This window comes from Takifugu flavidus, chromosome 6 (assembly GCF_003711565.1).
Source record: "Takifugu flavidus isolate HTHZ2018 chromosome 6, ASM371156v2, whole genome shotgun sequence".
NCBI classification, from domain to species: domain Eukaryota; kingdom Metazoa; phylum Chordata; class Actinopteri; order Tetraodontiformes; family Tetraodontidae; genus Takifugu; species Takifugu flavidus.
The window spans coordinates 15,868,269-15,892,702 of NC_079525.1; the positions used below are offsets into that span (position 1 = coordinate 15,868,269).

Sequence of the window (24,434 nt, forward strand, 5' to 3'; positions counted from 1 at the left end):
TGGGCCATCAACATCTCCTGCTCTTTGGCTTCCTCCTGTGGCCATTAAGCACTTCCTGTATTTACTGAGGCGGTAAATGTGTGGTGATTGTCGGGCCTAAACCTGCCCCGGCCTCCAAGGTTTGGCATTTATTCTAAAACACGTCTCATCATTTTGCCCTCAGGAGGTTTTTTAATTTGAGAAAAGAATTTCTGGGGAAATTGTTCTCTGAGGTTTCATCAGTCCACCGAAGTTTATTGTGTCTCCTTTAGCATTCAGCATGAGAACAGCTCCCCTTCAGGATCCGGACTCACTTAAAGCTCATCTCACTCTCCCCGTGTGTGTGTGTGCCTGTGCGCGTCCGTGCACGTGTGAGTGAGCGTCAGGTGTGTAAGCCCCTCTATCCTGTGCTCTGTTTGAACGAAAGCGACAGATAATCAGGAGCTCTGGCGAGGGAGCTCGTCTGAGCGCCAATCGATACGGGCGCCATAGCTTCAAAGCAACGCTTCAGAGAAGAGAAAAACAGCCATATGTTCTGCGCACGTGTGTGTGCACGTGTGTGTGTGAGAGAGAGAGAGAGAGAGAGAGAGCTACAGCACATGTGTGTTTGAAGGGAGCGTTTGACAGAGATTCTTTCCTTGGAAGTGGGAAAAGAGAGTCGCAGATCAAATATTCCGTGGAGACGAGCTGACGTCCTGGGAGGGACCAACATGGCTGCCTCCAGCACGCCGGCGGCCGCCGTGGGCTGGGGACACACGTGCACACGCACACGCACGCGTATGAACACAAGCTGGTCTGCTGAGACGGGGGAGTTGTGTGAGCGCAGGAAGGAAGAGTGTAAAAGTGAGAGAAGTGACGCGTGTGCGAGACAGGGTGAGATCCTCGTGTCCTCGGCGCCGTCTCACCTCCAGTCAGGAGCTGTTTTTAAACTGGTGTCAGAAAACTTCCTGGGAAGTTTGGCTCAAAATCTGCCGAGAGTGTGACACAAATGTTTTTATGGGAGTGTGGTTGTTGCCACTGTGTGTGTGTGTGTGTGTGTGTGTGCATGCGTGCGTGTGTGAGAGGGAGGGAGCATATGTGCAGAGGTGTGTGTCAGCATGTCTAATTAGCTGATACATGCAGGTGTAATTAAAGACACAACCCAGTGACTTCATTATCTCCACATCTGCGTCTTCTGAACAAACGCACAAGTGAGTGTGAACACGTCGCACATGCCGCCCTCACACACACACACGAAAGAAAAAACAAACACAAAACAAGCACACACAAACAAACGCTGAATAAAAAACACAAACAAACAAACACACAAACACACGCCCTCACTCACACACACAAAAAAAGCAAAACACACAAAAGCACTACAACACACACACACACGCCCACAAACACACACAACACAAACGCACACAACACAAACGCTCTCACACACACACACGCCCTCACTCACACCACACCACACACACACACGCCACTCACTCATCACACACACACACACGCCCTCACACACACAAAAACGCAAGAAAAAACACACAACAAAAAAAAAAACAACAAAACAACAAACAAACAAAAACACAAAAAAAAACAAACAAAGCAAAAACGAAAAACAAAAAAGAACGAAAAACAAAAACACAACACACTAAAACAAAAAAAAAGCACAAAAACAACAAAACACGCAAAAAAAACACAAAAACACACAAAAACACAAAAAAAAAAGATCTACAAAAAAACACACAGAAAAAAGAAAAAACACACAGAAAAAAAAAACGAACACCAACTAAAAACCCGCAAGCACGCACACACAACACCCACACACACGACCGCACGCACACACCACTCACAGCACACACACACACACCACACACGCCCTCACTCACACACACAACGCGCCCTCACTCACACACAACACACGCAATCACACACACACACACAAACGCCCTCACACACACACACACACACGCACTCACACACACACGCACACACACACAAACGCTCTCAACACACACCACCGCCCTCACTCACACACACACACACGCCCTCACTCACACACACACACACACACGCCCTCACTCACTCACTCACTCACACACACACGAACAGGGAGGGAGGGAGGGAGAAGGAGAGGAGAAAGAGGAGAGGAAGGGGGAAAGGAGAGAGGGAAGGAAGGGGAGGGAGGGAGAGAGGAGGGAGGGGAGGGAAGGGGGGAGGGAGGGAGGGGAGGGAGGGAGGAGAGGGGGGAGGGAAGGGGGGAGGGAGGGAGGGGAGGGAGGGAGAGAGGGGGGAGGGAGGGGAGAGCGGGAGGGAGGGAGAGGGAGAGGGGAGAGGAGGGAAGGGGGAGAGGAGGAGGGGGGGGAGGGAGGGGGGAGGAAAGGAGGAGGGGGGGGGGAGGGAGGGAGAGAGGATGGGAGGGAAGGGGGGAGGAGGGAGGGGAGGGAGGAGGGAGGGAGAGAGGAGGGAGGAGAGGAGAGGGGGGAGGGAAGGAGGAGGGGAGGAGGGGGAGGGAGAGAGGAGGGAGGGAGAGAGGAGGGAGAGAGGAGGGAGAGAGGAGGGAGAGAGGGAGTCTAATGAATATGTCAACAACATGTTTCTTTGTCTCTCCATTAAACACAATTGGATCAGACTCACTGTGCTTACACAAACAACTTAAAGATTCCATCAGTGAGCTACTTTACACACACACACACACCACACACACACACACACACACACTGGCTCAGCTCAGTAGATCAATGGCCTCTTGGTCAATGTCTCCTTAGGGAGGGTAATCTATCTAATCCGACTAATGAAGCACTCTGATCGCTCTCTCTCTATCTCTCTCTCTCTCTCTCTCGCTCTCTATATAGCTCTCTCTCGTCTCTATCTCTCTCTCTCTCTATACCCTTCTACCCAACCCCCAACTCTCTTGCCCCCCCCGTGTTTAAGTGTTTGTGCAGTCATGAGTGTCACATTGTCTCACGGTGTCGTGTTGTCTGTCAGGAGTTCATTACAGGTTCTGTCTGCCACCGTATCCACAAGAGTAATTGAGTGTGTTGGGGGGGTGAAGCCTTCTGGCTCCTGCTTCCCTGGAACATCTGGATGTACCCTACCTTCCCTATCTGCCCTACCTTCCCATCTACCCTACCTTCCCTATCTGCCCTACCTTCCCTATCTGCCCTACCGTCCCTATCTACCCTACCTTCCCTATCTGCCCTACCTTCCCTATCTGCCTACCTTCCTATCTGCCCTACCTTCCCTATCTGCCCTACCTTCCCTACCTTCCCTATCAACCAAGGTAGTTTTCTTATTCAAGAAGAGAAACCCAGTCCAGTTGACAGAGAAAAACGACCGTGGATACAATGACCTGGATGACGAGAATTACACAGACATCTTCCCTATCTACCCTACCTTCCCTATCAACCCGACCTTCCCGAGCGACCCGACCGGCCCGAGCGACGCGACCGGCCCGAGCGGCCCGACCGGCCCGAGCTACCCTACGGGCCCGACCTGCCGAGCAACCCGACCGGCCCGAGCGACCCGACCGTCCCGAGCGACGCGACCGGCCCGATCGGCCCGACCGGCCCGAGCGACCGACCTTCCGAGCGACCCGACACCTGCGGACGGGGCCAGACCGGCCCGAGCGACGACCGGCCCGGCGGCCCGAGCGACCTACGGTCCGACCGGCACTAGCGACCCGACCGGCCAGAGTACCCGACCGGCCCGATATACCAGACCGGCCCGACCTGCCCTATCACCCGACGTTCCCGACCGGCCCTATCTACCCTACCTCCCTACTTCCTATCTACCCTACCTTCCCTATCTACCCTACCTTCCCTATCTACCCTACTTCCCTATCTACCCTACCTTCCCTACCTTCCCTATCTACTTCCCTACGATCCTCATATTTTAGCTCAGATGGGCCATTTATGCTATTGATAGCGTCCTTTTTCACACTTAGCTTAGCATCTCACTTGTGTCACACCTTCAATGTTTGACCATTATTGAGCAAATGCTACAAAAGTGTCGTAACCTTCTGTGGTTGACAGAGCAAACAGGATCTTCTTCTTATAATCTTATTTTAACTCAGATTTTGGAACCGCTACAGAGATTTGACAGTGTGTGTTGCTATCGAAGGCCAATGAGGTCAGGAGGACGTAAAAGCCTCGAACACTCGTATTTGCTGGAGGTTTGATCAAACGATGCCGTGCAACATGAGAAATATGCCAGGAGGGAGTGTGTGGACACCAGGAAAGGAGCATTCTGCTTTCTCCTGGATGTTCAAGACTGCAGGTGTAAAGGTCAAACACAGGAGCCTTGAGGTGCTAAGGTTCAAACACAGGAGCCTTGAGGTGCTAAGGTCAAACAACAGGAGCCTTGAGGTGCTAAGGTCAAACACAGGAGCCCCCGGGTGCTAAGGTCAAACACAGGAGCCTTCGGGTGCTAAGGTCAAACACAGGAGCCTTGAGGTGCTAAGGTCAAACACAGGAGCCTTGAGGTGCTAAGGTCAAACACAGGAGCCCCCGGGTGGCTAAGGTCCAACACAGGAGCCTTGAGGTGCTAAGGTCAAACACAGGAGCCTTGAGGTGCTAAGGTCAACACAGGAGCCTTCGGGTGCTAAGGTCAAACACAGGAGCCTTGAGGTGCTAAGGTCAAACACAGGAGCCTTCGGGTGCTAAGGTCAAACACAGGAGCCTTCGGGTGCTAAGGTCAAACACAGGAGCCTTGAGGTGCTAAGGTCAAACACAGGAGCCTTCGGGTGCTAAGGTCAAACACAGGAGCCTTCGGGTGCTAAGGTCAAACACAGGAGCCTTGAGGTGCTAAGGTCCAAACACAGGAGCCTTCGGGTGCTAAGGTCAAACACAGGAGCCTTGAGGTGCTAAGGTCAAACACAGGAGCTTGAGGTGCTAAGGTCAAACACAGGAGCCTTCGGGTGCTAAGGTCAAACACAGGAGCCTTGAGGTGCTAAGGTCAAACACAGGAGCCTTGAGGTGCTAAGGTCAAACACAGGAGCCTCGGGGTGTGCTAAGGTCAAACACAGGAGCCCCGGGGGTGCTAAGGTCAAACACAAGGAGCCTTCGGGTGCTAAGGTCAAACACAGGAGCCTTCGGGTGCTAAGGTCAAACACAGGAGCCTTGAGGTGCTAAGGTCAAACACAGGAGCCTTCGGGTGCTAAGGTCAAACACAGGAGCCTTCGGGTGCTAAGGTCAAACACAGGAGCCTTGAGGTGCTAAGGTCAAACACAGGAGCCTTGAGGTGCTAAGGTCAAACACAGGAGCCCCCGGGTGCTAAGGTCAAACACAGGAGCCTTCGGGTGCTAAGGTCAAACACAGGAGCCTTGAGGTGCTAAGGTCAAACACAGGAGCCTTGAGGTGCTAAGGTCAAACACAGGAGCCTTCGGGTGCTAAGGTCAAACACAGGAGCCTTCGGGTGCTAAGGTCAAACACAGGAGCCTTGAGGTGCTAAGGTCAAACACAGGAGCCTTGAGGTGCTAAGGTCAAACACAGGAGCCTTCGGGTGCTAAGGTCAAAACACAGAGCCTTCGGGTGCTAAGGTCAAACACAGGAGCCCCCGGGTTGCTAAGGTCAAACACAGGAGCCTTCGGGTGTAAAGGTCAAACACAGGCCACCTGTAAACCCTCATTTACGCTGAAATGACATTTTCATTCATCGTAATAACGTCATTTTAATGTAGCGCATTTAGTGTCTTTGTAATATGACGTGTTGTGCGAGGTTGTTCTTCTCTGAAGCTAACGTCATGCTTTCTCCCCTTTTCCTCCCTTTTCCCTCCCCCCCTTCCCCCCCCCTTTCCCTCCCTTTCCCTCACCCTTTCCCTCCCCCTTGTCTCTCCCCTCCCAACTCCTCTTCGCAGTTTGAACTGTTGAAGCACTTCTGACAGGTAAGAGATCCACGTCGCCTTTTTCTTCTCTTGTTCTGTCTCTTCGCAGTTTGAACTGTTGAAGCACTTCTGACAGGTAAGAGATCCACGTCGCCTTTTTCTTCTCTTGTTCTGTCTCCTGCCTCCTCAGCCCAAACAAGCCTCATGGAGGTGGCTCTCACGAACCCTCCACCTTTGAACTTTGGCTGGAGATGCAGCTGCAGACTCTTTGCCCCCCAGGCCTCCAAAATGCATAAACGTGGGCACCAACGGGGCTTTTCTGCTCTCTGGGACACGTGTCCCACATACGTGGTCCACACTCAAGAGAGCTTTGGCAACAATGATGTGAATAGATGTTCTTGAGTGACTTCAGATGTTCTTGAGTAACTTTAGATGTTCTTGAGTAACTTTAGATGTTCTTGAGTAACTTTAGATGTTCTTGAGTGACTTTAGACGTTCTTGAGTAACTTTAGATGTTCTTGATTGACTTCAGATGTTCTTGAGTAACTTTAGATGTTCTTGAGTAACTTTAGACGTTCTTGAGTAAACTTTAGATGTTCTTGAGTAACTTTAGATGTTCTTGATTGACTTCAGATGTTCTTGAGTAACTTTAGATGTTCTTGAGTAACTTTAGATGTTCTTGAGTAACTTTAGATGTTCTTGAGTGACTTTAGACGTTCTTGAGACTTTAGATGTTCTTGAGTAACTTTAGATGTTCTTGATTGACTTCAGATGTTCTTGAGTAACTTTAGATGTCTTGAGTAACTTTAGATGTTCTCGATTGACTTAAAACGTTCTTGAGTAACTTTAGATGTTCTTGAGTAACTTTAGATGTTCTTGAGTAACTTTAGATGTTCTTGAGTGACTTTAGACGTTCTTGAGTAACTTTAGATGTTCTTGAGTAACTTAGATGTTCTTGATTGACTTCAGATGTTCTTGAGTAACTTTAGATGTTCTTGAGTAACTTTAGATGTTCTTGAGTAACTTTAGATGTTCTTGATTGACTTCAGACGTTCTTGAGTGACTTTAGATGTTCTTGAGTAACTTTAGATGTTCTTGAGTAACTTTAGATGTTCTTGATTGACTTCAGACGTTCTTGATTGACTTTAGATGTTCTTGAATAACTTTAGATGTTCTTGAGTAACTTAGATGTTCTTGATTGACTTTAAATGTTCTTGAGTAACTTTAGATGTTCTTGAGTAACTTTAGATGTTCTTGATTGACTTCAGACGTTCTTGAGTGACTTCAGACGTTCTTGAGTAACTTTAAATGTTCTTGATTGACTTCAGACGTTCTTGAGTGACTTTAGATGTTCTTGAGTAACTTTAGATGTTCTTGAGTAACTTTAAATGTTCTTGATTGACTTCAGACGTTCTTGATTGACTATAGATGTTCTTGAATAACTTTAGATGTTCTTGAGTAACTTTAGACGTTCTTGAGTAACTTAGATGTTCTTGAGTAACTCAGACGTTCTTGATTGACTTTAGATGTTCTTGAATAACTTTAGATGTTCTTGAATAACTTTAGATGTTCTTGAGTAACTTTAGATGTTCTTGATTGACTTGGCGACTGGAGACTCACCTTTGACTCCCCTGAGGTTCCATCCGCCCCACTGGGCTCCACACAGGACTTGGCTTTGCTGTCTGCTTTGATCAGCTTGGAGCCTCGTTCTTCTTTTTGTAATTATTACAGATTAAAACCCCATTTTTCTAGTTCAGCATGTCTCATCTTCACTGCAGTTATAAAGTTGTAAAGCTCACATGTTGTTGGTCATCAAAGGGAAACATATGAAAACTAACTCCAAGTGGAATTTTACTGACGACATAACTGAGACAGAACTGATTTGAAAACTGCTTCATCAAACTATGAATAATAACCTGGTTAGGGTTAACTCGAACCCCTGCCTGCCGTTTATACTTTTACTAGTGTGGTTTTCTAAACCTCCGTCAATAACACCCAATAATGGCATTAGGCTCAGCTGATTGGTTCAACCTGATGTCATATTTCTTTTATACAGGAAGTCTTTGGTATTAACAGAATTAACACATTTATTCACACAGAAACGCACACAGCAGTACCACACGATGAAACTGTGCTACATGCTAATGTGTGTTAGGGTTAGTTAGGGTTAGCCTGGACCACGGCCTGGCCCGGACCACGGCTGGCCCGGACCACGGCCTGGCCCGGACCACGGCCTGGCCCGGACCACAACCTGCCCGGACCACAGCCTGGCCTGGACCACAGCCTGGCCCCATCCGGACCACGGCCTGGCCCGGACCACAGCCTGGCCCGGACCACAGCCTGGCCCGGACCACAGCCTGGCCTGGACCACAGCCTGGCCCCATCCGGACCACGGCCTGGCCCGGACCACAGCCTGGCCCGGACCACAGCCTGGCCTGGACCACAGCCTGGCCCCATCCGGACCACGGCCTGGCCCGGACCACAGCCTGGCCCGGACCACAGCCTGGCCCCATCCGGACCACGGCTGGCCCGGACCACGGCCTGGCCCGGACCACGGCCTGGCCCGGACCACGGCCTGGCCCGGACCACGGCTGGCCCCATCCGGGCCCACGGTGGGTTTCCCGTGTTCGTTTTGGTGCAGCTCCGAGCTGGAATTCACGTCTCTGACTCTTCATCTCATTACCAGACTGGGAGAGGTGGGAAGGAGGGTGAGAAAGAGGGAGGAGGGGAAGGAGCCAAGGGGATAGGGAGGATCCAGTGAGGAGAGATTACGAGATCAAGCAGGAGGGCACATGATGAAAGTTTAGACAGCTACAGAGAGGGAAGGGAATAAAGGGAAATGAGAGGGATGGTTGGGATATGGTGGGATTGGAGAGAGGATGAAGGGATGAAGGGGGGAAGAAAAGAGCTGCTCAGGTGAGTGTTGGTGGAGGTGCCAAGGAGTCTATTATAATGCAGCGCAGGAGGAGAAGGAAGTGGAGAAGGAGGGAGGTGGGGGGGTGATTTGATGAGGAGGGGGGAGGGAAGAGGGATGAGGAGGGGGGAGGGAGGAGGGATGAGAGGAGGGGGGAGGGAGGAGGGGATGGGGGGGAGGGAGGAGGGATGAGGAGGAGGGATGATTCGATGAGGGGGGGGAGGGATGAGGAGGGAGGAGGGATGAGGAGGGAGGAGGGATGATCCAGGTAAGAGCTCAAAGTTGGGATTTAAATGTGCGTCTTCAGGAGCAACAATTGAACCCAAACAAGCACAGAAGCAGCGTCGGGGGGGTTCTGACACATTAAGGGGGGGGGTTCTCCACAACTGGGGGGGGGGGTTCTCCCACACTAACGGGGGGGGGGGTTCTCCCACACTAACGGGGGGGGTTTCCCACATTAAGGGGGGGGGTTCTCCACAACTAAGGGGGGGGGGGTTCTCCCACATTAGGGGGGGGGGGTTCTCCCACACTAACGGGGGCGGGGGGGGGGGGGGGTCAGTGTCATCTCCATCTAAGCCTCTCAGCCTAACGTCAGCGTCGTTCCTCCACTCGTCAGATCCCTTTTTCCTACAGAACTGCTTTGTTTTCTTGTGCTTAAAGCATCACTTTTGCATGCTAACAAGCATCATGCTAACAAGCATCATGCTAACAAGCATCAAGCTAACAAGCATCATGCTAACAAGCATTAAAGCTAACAAGCATCATGCTAACAAGCGTCAAGCTAACAAGCTAGCAGCTATTTCAGCTGGTTCCTTCGCCGCCTCTCGGTTGCGCCTGATTTCATGATGTAGCTGGAGGAACCTGAGCTTCAGAGCATTGAAGCAGATCCGGACCTGTCGGCTTCCGCTGCCCCGCTCGTCCTCCTGTCGGGAATGTTGCTCCAGGAATCCCTGGAATTATGGGCTATTTAACCAAAGACCCTCTGATCTAACGAGGCTTTGCAATGGGGACGGGTCCCAGAAATACTGGGAGAAAGACCCCCGCCACACAACCACACCACACACACGCAAACACAAACACAAACACCACCCACACACCAACACCGCACGCACCCACACCCCCACACACACCACACGCACCCACACCACCACACACCGCAGCACCCACACAACACACACGCACGCACCCACACCCACACGCAACCACACACACACGCACGCACCCACACACACACGCACGCACCCACACCCACACGCCACAGCACACACACACACGCACGCACCCACACACACCCGCACCACACACACACACACGCACGCACCACACGCACACCACCACACACACACACACCACACGCACGCACCCAAACACACAGCACCCAACAACACAACCACGCACGAAAACCACACAACACCACACAACGCACCAAAACCCACAAGCACACACACAACACAACGCACCCCACACACAAACGCACGAACAACACCACACACAAACACGCACGCAACCCAAACCCACACGCACACACACACACACGCACCCACACACATCACAGCACGCAACACACCACACAAACACTCACGCACCCACACCACACGCACACACACACACACGCACCACCCACACACACACGCACCCACACACACACACCACACGCACGCACCCACACCCACACGCACACACACACACACACGCACCCACACACACCACACGCACGCAACCCACACAACACCACGCACGCACCCACCACACACAACACGCACGCACCCACACCCACACGCACACACAACACACACGCACGCACCCACACACACACGCACCACACACACACACACGCACGCACCCAACACACACACACGCACGCACCCACACGCGCACACACACACACGGCACCACACACAACACACACGCACGCACCCACACCCACACGCACGCAACCCACACACACACACACCGCACGCACACACACCCACACGCACACACCCACACACCACAGCACACACACACCACACACACACACACCACACCACACACACACGCACCCACACACACACGCACAAGCACCCACACACCACCCGCACCCAACAACACACACACGCACCACCCACACCCACACTCACACACACACACACTCACCCACCACCACACCACGCACGCACCCACACACACACACTCACTCACCCACACCCACACGCACACCACACATCACGCACGCACCACACCACACGCACCCACACACACACACACGCACGCACCACACACACACACACGCACGCACCCACACCGCGCACACACCACACACGCACCCACACACCACACACGCACGCACCCAAACCCACACGCACGCACCCACACACACCACACACGAGACACACAACCCCACACTCACACACCCACACACACACACACACACCCACACACACACACACACACACACCCACACACACACTCACCCACACACACACACACTCACTCACCCACCCCACACACACACACACCCACACACGCTCTAGACCAGAGTATCATTGTGTGAGAACTATCCAATAAAATATCATATATAAAAGATCAAAGGAAGAAGTTTTTCTTTAATATTGCAGAATCAGGTTTTAGCGGCTTCGTGTCCTTTAAAATCAAAGTTCATTTGTGTTTTTATCGTCTCCACGGTGACATTTTCCCCAGAAAAATGAAGCCTGACCCCCTGGAGGGGCTCCAGAGCCGAGGGGGACACTCGCACCCGTACCCTCGTTGGTTCTTAATTAAACGTGTGCACGTGCTGATCCGATTCGTCTCTGTGGAGAATTGGGGGCAGCTGCATCAGCAGGTGGAGGATGGTGCAGGAACGAGACAGGAAGAGGAAGTGGGTCAGAGAGGAGCTGAGGAGGCTGGTTAGGAGAGCCCATGGGTCCTGATCCAGCCCAACATTGGTGACCTCATCCAGGGAAGCAGGTGTCCAGCTTCCTGCTAGCTGTGCCTCCGCCCCCCCCCCCCCCACCATCATGGAGCGCTACATGCTAACAGTCTGCTAACAGATGCTACGTCCTGAGCAGATGAGCAGGACGACGTTCAGAAACTCTCCTTTTTCAAACCTCATTATTTTCCGCTCTCACTCCTTCATTTTTCTCTCTTCTGCCGACGCTTTTTCACCTCTTTCATCCGTCGTTAAAACTCGGACAGCGCTGAGAATCTGTGGCAGCTCCAGCTGGTCCTTCAGGATGGTGATGATGAGTCCAGCCACCGCGGCGCCACAAAGGGTTCGGGTTCGGGTTAACTAACCGCGGCTCCCTCCGACGGCTAACGACTTATTTGGAACGCTTTATCTTAAAAATGATTTATAGAGTTTAAACTGCTTTTGCAGCAACAGTTTGGCAACTTTAAGGTCCTCAAAGGTGAAAGACTCGTGATGGTTCCATCCAGCGTGAAGCGGTCTCAATAGCGTATGAAGCTAAAGTGGTGCTAGCAGTTAGCCAGCTAGCATGTCCGGACTGGTCATCTCATTCTCAGGGAAGGATGGAAAATACAGCTGCAGAGGGAAAACTGCTTTAAATGAAGCGACTCAAACGGAGGCTTTAGTGCACGGTGGTGTGCACCAGTGTGGTGTGCACGGTGGTGTGCACGGTGGTGTGCACGGAGCTGCACCAGCAGCATTAATGGTGAAAACACTCGTTTGCACCTCCTGCTCATCAACACTTGGTGCTGGAGTCTCCGTCGTGGCCCTCGACATTCACAGCACTTTTTACTTCCCGATCTAAGGGAACGCGTAAAGATTCCAAACTTCCTCGGTCGCTCTGACTAAAGCATGTTCATCGGGACGCGTTGAGGGGATCATGTGATCATGGTTCTGGACCCCGGCAGCCTGGTGATCACGTGATCATGGTTCTGGACCCTGGCAGCCTGGTGATCACGTGATCATGGTTCTGGACCCCGGCAGCCGGTGATCACGTGATCATGGTTCTGGACCCCGGCAGCCTGGTGATCATGTGATCATGGTTCTGGACCCCGGCAGCCTGGTGATCATCATCATCATCATCATATCATCTTCATCACCATCTTCATCATCATCTATGCTCGTTTAATACATTAGTCAGCCTTCCCAGGTGCGGAAGTGGTGTAACACCGCCCCCTCGTGGCGGGTTTTATGAATTGCACGTTGACTTCTGACAACCAGATGGGGCAGGAGATAAATGGGGGGGCATGAAGAATGTTGCCACGAGGTATTCGGATACCCATCAAAACTGTTCTGACACATTTGTATTGGATGTTTTCATTAATATTTAAGGTTAATTAATGACTTACTCTGTCACATCTTCTTTGATTCCTCCGTTTCCATGTTTCCCTCCATGATTTGATCCTGATGCTTTTGACAAAGCAACATTCTGTGAATGTGGTCTTCTGAAAGGATGGGCTCCCCCTCGAACCCCCTCGAAACTCCCCCTCGAACTCCCTCGAACCCCCTCGAACCCCCTCGAACCCCCTCGAACTCCCTCGAACCCCTCGAACCCCCGAACCCCCTCGAACCACTCGAAACCCCTCGAACCCCCTCGAACCACCTCGAACTCCCTCGAACCACTCGAACCCCTTCGAACCCCCTCGAACCACCTCGAACCCCCTCGAACCACTCGAACCACCTCGAACCCCCTCGAACCACCTCGAACCCCCTCGAACTCCCTCGAACTCCCTCGAACCCCCTCGAACCCCCTCGAACCCCTCGAACCCCCTCGAACCCCGTCGAACTCCCTCGAACCACCTCGAACCCCTTCGAACCCCCTCGAAACACCTCGAAACCCTCGAAACCCCTCGAACACCTCGAACCCCCTCGAACCCCTCGAACCACCTCGAACCCCCTCGAACCCCCTCGAACCACCTCGAACCCCCTCGAACCACCTCGAACCCCTTCGAACCCCCCGAACCCCCTCGAACTCCCTCGAACCACCTCGAACCACCTCGAACATCCTCGAACCACCTCGAACCCCCTCGAACCCCCTCGAACCACCTCGAACATCCTCGAACCACCTCGAACCCCCTCGAACCACCTCGAACCACTCGAACATCCTCGAACCACCTCGAACCCCCCTCGAACTCCCTCGAACCACCTCGAACCACCTCGAACCCCCTCGAACCACCTCGAACCACTCGACCCCCCTGAACCCCCTCGAACCACCTCGAACCACCTCGAACCCCCTCGAACCACCTCGAACCCCCTCGAACTCCCTCGAACCACCTCGAACCCCTTCGAACCCCCTCGAACCACCTCGAACCACCTCGAACCCCCTCGAACCCCTCGAACCACCTCGAACCACCTCCAACCCCCTCGAACCACCTCGAACCCCCTCCAACCACCTCGAACCCCCTCGAGGCCCCTCGAACTCCCTCGAACCGCCTCGAACTCCCTCGAACTCGTCTCCAACTTTGCTTCTTCTGTTGCAGGAGAATTCTCAGGAGGTTTCTCAGTCTTTCATTGCTCCAGGATGAAGCTGCACAGTGACCCTGTTCACTAATACAGGTTAGTGACCACAGCACCTTCACAACAAGAGCTCACACACCTGCCTCACACACACCTGCCTCACACACCTGCCTCACACACCTGCCTCACAACACCTGCCTCACACACCTGCCTCACACACCTGCCTCACACACCTGCCTCACACACACCTGCCTCACACCACCTGCCTCACACACCTGCCTCACGCACCTGCCTCACGCACCTGCCTCACGCACCTGCCTCACGCACCTGCCTCACGCACCTGCCTCACACACACCTGCTCACGCACCTGCCTCACACAACACCTGCCTCACACACCTGCCTCACACACACCTGCCTCACACACCTGCCTCACACACACCTGCCTCACACACCTGCCTCACACACCTGCCTCACACACCCACCTGCCTCACACACCCTGCCTCACACACACCTGCCTCACACACCTGCCTCACACACCTGCCTCACACACCCTGCCTCACACACACCTGCCTCACACACACCTGCCTCACACACACCTGCCTCACACACCTGCCTCACACACACCTGCCTCACACACCTGCCTCACACACACCTGCCTCACACACACTGCCTCACACACACCTGCCTCACACACCTGCCTCACACACACCTGCCTCACACACCTGCCTCACACACCTGCCTCACACACCTGCCTCACACACACCTGCCTCACACACCTGCCTCACACACCTGCCTCACACACACCTGCCTCACACACACCTGCCTCACACACCTGCCTCACACACCTGCCTCACACACCTGCCTCACACACCTGCCTCACACACACCTGCCTCACCACCTGCCTCACACACACTGCCTCACACACCTGCCTCACACACCTGCCTCACACACACCTGCCTCACACACCTGCCTCCGCACCTGCCTCACGCACCTGCCTCACACACACCTGCTTCACACACCTGCCTCCACACCTGCCTCACACACCTGCCTCACGCACCTGCCTCACACACCTGCCTCACACACACCTGCCTCACGCACCTGCCTCACACACACCTGCCTCACGCACCTGCCTCACACACACCTGCCTCACACACCTGCCTCACACACACCTGCCTCACGCACCTGCCTCACGCACCTGCCTCACGCACCTGCCTCACGCACCTGCCTCACACACCTGCCTCACACACACCTGCCTCACACACCTGCCTCACACACACCTGCCTCACACACCTGCCTCACACACACCTGCCTCACACACCTGCCTCACACACCTGCCGCACACACCTGCCTCACACACACCTGCCTCACACACCTGCCTCACACACCTGCCTCACACCCTGCCTCACACACACCTGCCTCACGCACCTGCCTCACACACCTGCGCACACACCTGCCTCACACACACCTGCCTCACACACCTGCCTCACACACCTGCCTCACACACCTGCCTCACACACACCTGCCTCACACACACCTGCCTACACACCTGCCTCACACACCTGCCTCACACACACCTGCCTCACACACACCTGCCCTCACACCCTGCCTCACCACACCTGCCTCACACACACCTGCCTCACACACACCTGCCTCACACACCTGCCTCACACACACCTGCCTCACACACCTGCCTCACACACCTGCCTCACACACCTGCCTCACACACACCTGCCTCACACACACCTGCCTCACACACCTGCCTCACACACCTGCCTCACACACCTGCCTCACACACACCTGCCTCACACCACACCTGCCTCACACACCTGCCTCACACACCTGCCTCACACACACCTGCCTCACACACCTGCCTCACACCAACCTGCCTCACACACCTGCCTCACACACACCTGCCTCACACACCTGCCTCACACACACACTGCCTCACACACCTGCCTCACAACACCTCCTCACACACACTGCCTCACACACCTGCCTCACGCACCTGCCTCACACACCTGCCTCACACACACCTGCTTCACACACCTGCCTCACACACCTGCCTCACACACCTGCCTCACGCACCTGCCTCACACACCTGCCTCACACACACCTGCCTCACGCACCTGCCTCACACACACACCTGCCTCACGCACCTGCCTCACACACACCTGCCTCACACACCTGCCTCACACACACCTGCCTCACACACCTGCCTCACACACACCTGCCTCACACACCTGCCTCACACACACCTGCCTCACACACCCTGCCTCACACACCTGCCTACACACACCTGCCTCACACACACCTGCCTCACGCACCTGCCTCACACACACCTGCCTCACGCACCTGCCTCACACACCCTGCCTCACACACGGCCTCACACACACCTGCCTCACACACCTGCCTCACACACACCTGCCTCACACACCTGCCTCACACACCTGCCTCACACACACCTGCCTCACACACCTGCCTCACGCACCTGCCTCACACACCTGCCGCAACACCTGCCTCACACACACCTGCCTCACACACCTGCCTCACACACACCTGCCTCACACACCTGCCTCACACACACCTGCCTCACGCACCTGCCTCACACACCTGCCGCCCACACCTGCCTCACACACACCTGCCTCACACACCTGCCTCACACACCTGCCTCACACACACCTGCCTCACACACCTGCCTCACACACCTGCCTCACACACCTGCCTCACACACACCTGCCTCACACACCTGCCTCACGCACCTGCCTCACACACCTGCCTCACACACACCTGCTTCACACACCTGCCTCACACACCTGCCTCACACACCTGCCTCACGCACCTGCCTCACACACACCTGCCTCACACACCTGCCTCACACACACCTGCCTCACGCACCTGCCTCACACAACCTGCCTCACACACCTGCCTCACGCACCTGCCTCACACACCTGCCTCACACACACCTGCTTCACACACCTGCCTCACACACCTGCCTCACACACCTGCCTCACGCACCTGCCTCACACACACCTGCCTCACACACCTGCCTCACACACACCTGCCTCACGCACCTGCCTCACACACACTGCCTCACACACCTGCCTCACACACACCTGCCTCACACCACCTGCCTCACGCACCTGCCTCACGCACCTGCCGCACACACCTGCCTCACACACACCTGCCTCACACACCTGCCTCAACACACCTGCCTCACACACCGCCTCACACACACCTGCCTCACGCACCTGCCTCACACACCTGCCGCACACACCTGCCTCACACAACCTGCCTCACACACCTGCCTCACACACCTGCCTCACACACACCTGCCTCACACACCTGCCTCACACACCTGCCTCACACACACCTGCCTCACACACCTGCCTCACACACACCTGCCTCACGCACCTGCCTCACACACCTGCCGCACACACCTGCCTCACACACACCTGCCTCACACACCTGCCTCACACACCTGCCTCACACACCTGCCTCACACACACCTGCCTCACACACCTGCCTCACACACACCTGCCTCACACACACCTGCCTCACACACACCTGCCTCACACACCTGCCTCACACACCTGCCTCAACACACCTGCCTCACACACACCTGCCTCACACACCTGCCTCACACACACCTGCCTCACCCACACACCTGCCTCACACACACTGCCTCTCACACACCTGCCTCACACACACCTGCCTCACACACCTGCCTCAACACCTGCCTCACACACACCTGCCTGCCTCACACACACCTGCCTCACACACCTGCCTCACACACCTGCCTCACACACCTGCCTCACACACACCTGCCTCACACACACCTGCCTCACACACCTGCCTCACACACTGCCTCACACACACCTGCCTCACACACCTGCCTCACACCACACCTGCCTCACACACCTGCCTCACACAACACCTGCCTCACACACCTGCCTCACACACCTGCCTCACACACCTGCCTCACACACCTGCCTCACACACACCTGCCTCACACACCTGCCTCACGCACCTGCCTCACACACCTGCCTCACACACACCTGCTTCACACACCTGCCTCACACACCTGCCTCACACACCTGCCTCACGCACCTGCCTCACACACCTGCCTCACACACACCTGCCTCACGCACCTGCCTCACACACACCTGCCTCACGCACCTGCCTCACACACACCTGCCTCACACACCTGCCTCACACACACCTGCCTCACGCACCTGCCTCACGCACCTGCCTCACACACCTGCCTCACACACCTGCCTCACACACACTGCCTCACACACCTGCCTCACACACACCTGCCTCACACACCTGCCTCACACACCTGCCTCACACACACCTGCCTCACACACACCTGCCTCACGCACCTGCCTCACACACCTGCCGCACACACCTGCCTCACACACACCTGCCTCACACACCTGCCTCACACACACCTGCCTCACACACCTGCCTCACACCACCTGCCTCACGCACCTGCCTCACACACCTGCCGCACACACCTGCCTCACACACACCTGCCTCACACACCTGCCTCACACCCTGCCTCACACACCTGCCTCACACACACCTGCCTCACCACACCTGCCTCACACACACCTGCCTCACAAAATATATATATCAAAGAAGAACGTCGGCCAACTTTTTTGAAAGGTTTTCTGATCACGCACAGACATGGAGGCTTCACTGGGAGTCGCACGCACGCACGCACGCACGCACGCACGTGCACTGTGCACAGAAGGCAACACTGTTCCCTCACTGGGGGGCGCTTGCAGGTGGATCAGGTGGGATTCTGTAGGTCATGAGAAGCTCCGGACACAGGGGGCAGCAGAGTGACACAACCAACAAATCGTGCACGTTTGATCACGCAAAGTCCCCGGAACCCCCCCCCCCACACCCACACACACCACACACACCCACACACACACACAACATCCGCCCCCCCCCAGCCAAGACACAGAACACACACCGACCTTCAAAGATCAAGCTGCTGAACTCTGCTCTCCTCTTTCCAGACGCTCCACACTCGCTTCAGGCTCCAGGATGAACAATGAGCAAAGGTAGGCAGCGTTTCACGCGCTGCACGTGCACGTGCACGTCACTGAACTCACAGAGGCTTTCCTTTTGTGTATGAAGATGCACGGATATCTGTGTGTGTGTGTGGTGTGTGTGGTGTGTGTATGTGTGTGGGTGTGTGCGTGTGTGTGTGTGTGGTGTGTGCGTGGGGTGTGTGTGTGTGTGTGTGTGTGGGTGTGTGTGTGGGGGTGGGTGTGGGTGGGTGTGTGTGTGGGTGGGTGTGATTGATATAATGTTCCCTAAATCAGGAAGATTAGGGGTTTAACACAAAGTTGAATTAAAAGCAGAGAAAAAGTTAAAATTTTAGATTCCAGTTTTTGTTGTTATTAATATTCTGCTGGTTAACCACCCACACACACACACAACACACACACACACACACACACACACACACACCTCATCTGGTCATCTTGTTAGTAATAGTTGATTAGTTGATTAGCTCTTATTAGTGGTCCTCACAAAAGCTGTGATGTTGTACTTTGCCTTTAATGCTGTTTTGCCGTTTTGAGAGTGTGTGTGTGTGTTGTGTGTGCATGTGTGTATTGTGTGTGTGTGTGTTGTGTTGTGTGTGTTGTGTGTTGTTGAGTGTTAAGACCAGCAGAAGGGCTCTAAAAGATTAACTTAACATTTGAAGTTTAAATACCGTGTCCTGTCGAGGCTCTGAGCCGTGTGGTGTCTTCACAGATATTGTAAACCCTCCCAATCACCCCCCCCCCCACACACACACACACACACACACACCACACACACACACCACATCACCAGCACCGGCTGCTTTGCGTAATACTCCCAGTACGAGCTGCAGAGAGCGCTGGTGCACGGCGCTGCTTCACACAGGGATTACACCTGGATGATTCTTCCACAGGTTTAGTCCCGGAAGGAGGGGGCAATCCCGGGAGGCGGGTCTAATCCCGGGAGGCGGGGCTAATCCCGGGGGGGGGTGGCTAATCCCGGGAGGCGGGGCAAATCCGGAGGCGGGCCTAATCCCAGGAGGTGGGGGCTAATCCCGGGAGGCGGGGCTAAATCAGGGGCCGGGAGCGGATCTTAGTCTCGGGTGGGGCTAAATAACGGGGAGGCGGGGCTAATCCCGGGACGGAGGGGCTAATCCCGGGTAGGAGGGGATAATCTCCGGCCGTGGGGAAGCGGACCACAGTGGCCGGATGTGAACAGTGACACGAGAACAGTGGAGCCGATGAGCTCTCTCTGTGAAGAGGGCTGATCTTGAAGCACCTCCTGACAGCACCTCCCAAAATCCCTTGTGCTGTCTTTTTCTAATGCCGACGGAGGGAAACATTGTCCCCATTTCAGCGTCTCTCACCCTGCGTCCCTTGTCCCACGCTGCCGTCTCTGTCATGGCGAGACAGAGGACGCACAAGAAGCCCGTCGTGGAATGCTATCGGCTCTATTAGCTCCTCCAATTGGGGGCCGTTTGTAGCCTTGTTCCACTGTCGTGAAAGCTGCAATTTGCCAATTACCTCACACGAGTCACTGGATAATTAGGGGGGGTCCGAGATGGATCAAGTGCCCACGTCGTCGTGAGCCAGTCGCTAATGGAACAGCTTAGCATGAGGACTGTGCTAATGAGATTAGCGTTGCCAAAGGTCTCTCTCTGATGCTTGACCGTCCACAGAGTCCGTCTTTGTTCTTTACGATGGCTCCTGTTGAAGCGCCGATATTTCCTCAGTGACACCCGTCGGTATGAAAGGGCTCCGAGGAGAGGAAGCGGCTATAGGAGCACGCTCAGTGGGTGGGGGGGGGGCCTGTGTTAATATGGAGGGGCTGAGTCATGATTAGCCGTGGATGAGGTTGCCAACGGTGATTACCGTTCATGGCAGACATGGCAGAATCTTTCAAATGAAAAAACGTTAAAGGCACGAAGCTCTGAGAGCTCCACCACATCTGGACACCTTTGCTTATTAAAAACGGGGAATTTAGTGGATGTTGGAATGTAACGGAACAGTATGGAAGAGGTCCCCCCCCCACTCTCTTTATCAGCACATTTAAACTGATGTTGCTAATGCTAATTAAAATTTGACGGCGCCGTGCAGAGCCAATGCTGCTCAGTCGGGTCATCGTGACGAGGCGCGTCGACGTGAGGAGTGAACGAGCGGAGCTGTTGCAGATCACGGGAAGACCAGCTAGCACGGAAGGCGTGGGAAAGTGCGGCCCGGCTGAAAGGCCAGAAGCTTTAACTAGCATTCCCCATATAAACAACACACACATCCAGGGCAGCTCTCACTCACAAAACAACTCACACACAGATAAAAGGCTCCACAATCCAGGCACCAGGGATCGGGGGGGTGAATGATAAAAGCAGGGCTGAGACGGATCCGCGTTGCTTCCCATTAAACACACACCGCTGTTGTAGCGAGAAAGCTAACGGCTAAATGGATTGTTTGAGGCTGATGCTGTGCATCATGACAGAGCATTATCAAGCCTGGAGATAGAGAGCAGCACAGTACCGTTGGAAAATGCGGAAGAGCCGCTCAGTCCAACCACGGCGGGTCCAGACATCGGTTCAGCCTTTTCTCTTGTTGGCCCGTTTCTGCCCACGCCCAGAACTGATCTGCGGCTTCAGATGGTTTGGCTTGTAAAGTAGCTCCAAACCTGAGCTTTAAAGGCAGAATTGAAAATGAGGTTAAATCACAGATCAGCCTGAAAGAAACCAACAAACCTCAGTCGTCACACAGCTGCGTTAGAGTCAGAACCACCAGAGGCGTCCAAATGTATTCAGAAGACATGAAGCCATCTTTGTGGGACACGCATCCCATAACTCCTGTCGCTGAGACGTTTCATTCCAAGCGGAAGCCGCCTGTGAATCTCATGGTGTGCTTTGCTAGCGTGCAGGATTACAACACTTCATCAAACTCTGAAGGATTCACCCACACAGAAGACGCGGCGCGGAGCCGCGGAGCGGAGCCGAAGCCGCACGGTGGCTGTGATGGATGGAGCGCAGCGCTGTACGGAGCTAGGAATGGGCTCTGAATCCCACCTTGGGAAATAACGGCAGAGGCCGGGCTAGGAGTGGATCACAGGCTGGAGGTTCTCTTAGCGGGGTCGGTACGTGTTGACAGGAGAGGTTCTGTAACGCTGAATGTTCCAGATGCCACAGTGAGCTTGAGCAGGGCTCGGGGCGGGGGCACTTTGCCCCCCATGAACACTCATCCAGGTGACTGAAGGGGCAAACAGTCACCTTGTGAGCTGTGTGTCTCCACTGAAGATGGACTGAGGGTTTGACTGAGGCTAACCCTAACCCTAACCCTAACCCTAAACCTAACCCTAACCCAACCTAGCCCTAACCCAACCTAACCCTAGCCCTGACCCTAACCCTAACCCTAACCCTAAAGCTTGGAAGGATCCAAAACCCACAATAAGGAGGCGTGCCCTGGTCAGCAGACCACCTGTCACCAGGAGCAGCTCAACTGAGGCCTTGCAGCCCCACCACATCATCCAGGCGCCTCCTTCCCTTTCAGAGCCAACGTCTGCTTTGGCCTCAACGCCTCCCCCCTCTAACGTCTCCTCCACCCTCCTTCTCCCCCTCTCACTGTGGAACATGCAGCCACACGCTGGCTCACACACACCACACCCACACACACATGCTGGCTCACACACACACACACACGCTGGCTCACCACACACACACAACACACACACGCAGGCTCACACACAACACACACACGCAGGCTCACACACCACACAAACCTTTTCCCAACCACACCACCACACACATGCTGGCTCACACACACACACACACGCTGGCTCACACACACACACACAACACACGCATGGCTTCACACACTACACACACACTACGCTGGCACACACACCACAACACATCACACACATCACACACGCTGGCTCACACACACACACAACTGACATGCACATGCTGGCTCAACACACACACACACGATGGCTCACACACACACACACACACACACGCTAAGGCTCACACACACACACACACACGCTAGGACTCAACACACACCTCACCAACACCATGCTGGCTCACACACACCACACACACACGCTTGGGCCACACACACACACACACGCCTAAGGCTCAAAACACACACACACCACGCGGCACACACACACACACACACAACCACACAACTACGCTGGCTTTTTCACACACACACACACACACACAACAACACTGGTTCTTCACACCCACACACAACACCGCTGTGCACACAAAAAACACACGCTGTACAACACCAACACACACTCCACACACCCCGCTGGCAACACATACACGCTGCAGCACTCACACACACGCTGGGCACACCACACACTACACACACCAACCACACACGCTGCACATCATACAAACACTGAGTACACACGCCTGGTACACACCACACGCTGGCCACCACACACACACACGCTGGCACACACAAAACAACACACGCTGCACCACACACACACACACCCCCAGAACACAACGGAGCTGCTGCGGTGTGTGTGGGACAGATAATTGGCTGTTGTGGATTTGCCCTGGGCAGAGGAGAGGAGCCATGTTCCAAGAGCACCAGCTCATGTCTCTATACTTTAAATTACGCTCTTTTGGTCCAGCCGCGGTTCAGCCCTCGGCGTTGTGTTGGCGGCGAGTAGTTTAGGAACATTAAGATCACTGCCTAAATGGCAAGAAGAATAAATCTCTGTACGGAGCCACGTTGTCTATCCCGGGTCCGATAATACCGGCATCGCCCTACAACGTCGCACCGCAGAGCCTCGCTCTCCTTCGCTAGTGTGCGCTGGTGTCATGAGCCACACTTGGTGCCGGACCTTTGGGCCTCCACCTCCTCTCCTCCCTCCTCTCCTCCTCTCTCCTCCCTCCTTTCCTAACCCACTCGGAGACTAAAGGAACTCTGTTTCTTCCATGCTGTCTGCAGATCTGATATTTTCCATACATATATATATATATATAGATATACATATATCTATATATATTTTAGATATATGTATATCTCATCGCCCATCAAGCCAAGTCAACGTGAACGTGGAAGAGCAGGCTGGCTGCTCATTAGCGTGGAGGCTACTCCTTTAGCATCCAGTGAAAGCATCTTGAGGTCTGCGCTTTGTGGAGTGTGGGTTTCCGTGTTGTTTATTTGTTTCCCCAACATTTCCGCCCATTGGGGACCGTGCGTCTGGGCTTCGGTGGATCCCTCTATCTGAGTCTGCGTGATTAAAGTGCATATGACTGAATGTTCCCTGAATGTTTGCAATCCTACCCGA

At 54.3% G+C, this 24,434-nt stretch overlaps 1 protein-coding gene across 27 annotated transcripts in view; it reads left to right on the forward strand.

The window, feature by feature from the left end:
• Nucleotides 1–24,434, forward strand: part of ptprdb (protein tyrosine phosphatase receptor type Db) — a 109,835-nt gene that overhangs the window by 15,332 nt on the left and 70,069 nt on the right. For all 27 annotated transcript variants that reach the window (XR_008950975.1, XM_057035566.1, XM_057035574.1 and 24 more), the window contains exons 3-5: nt 5,897–5,923; nt 14,126–14,201; nt 19,133–19,177. The gene's annotated coding sequence lies outside the window, so the exon portion shown is untranslated. The remainder of the gene's footprint in view (nt 1–5,896; nt 5,924–14,125; nt 14,202–19,132; nt 19,178–24,434) is intronic.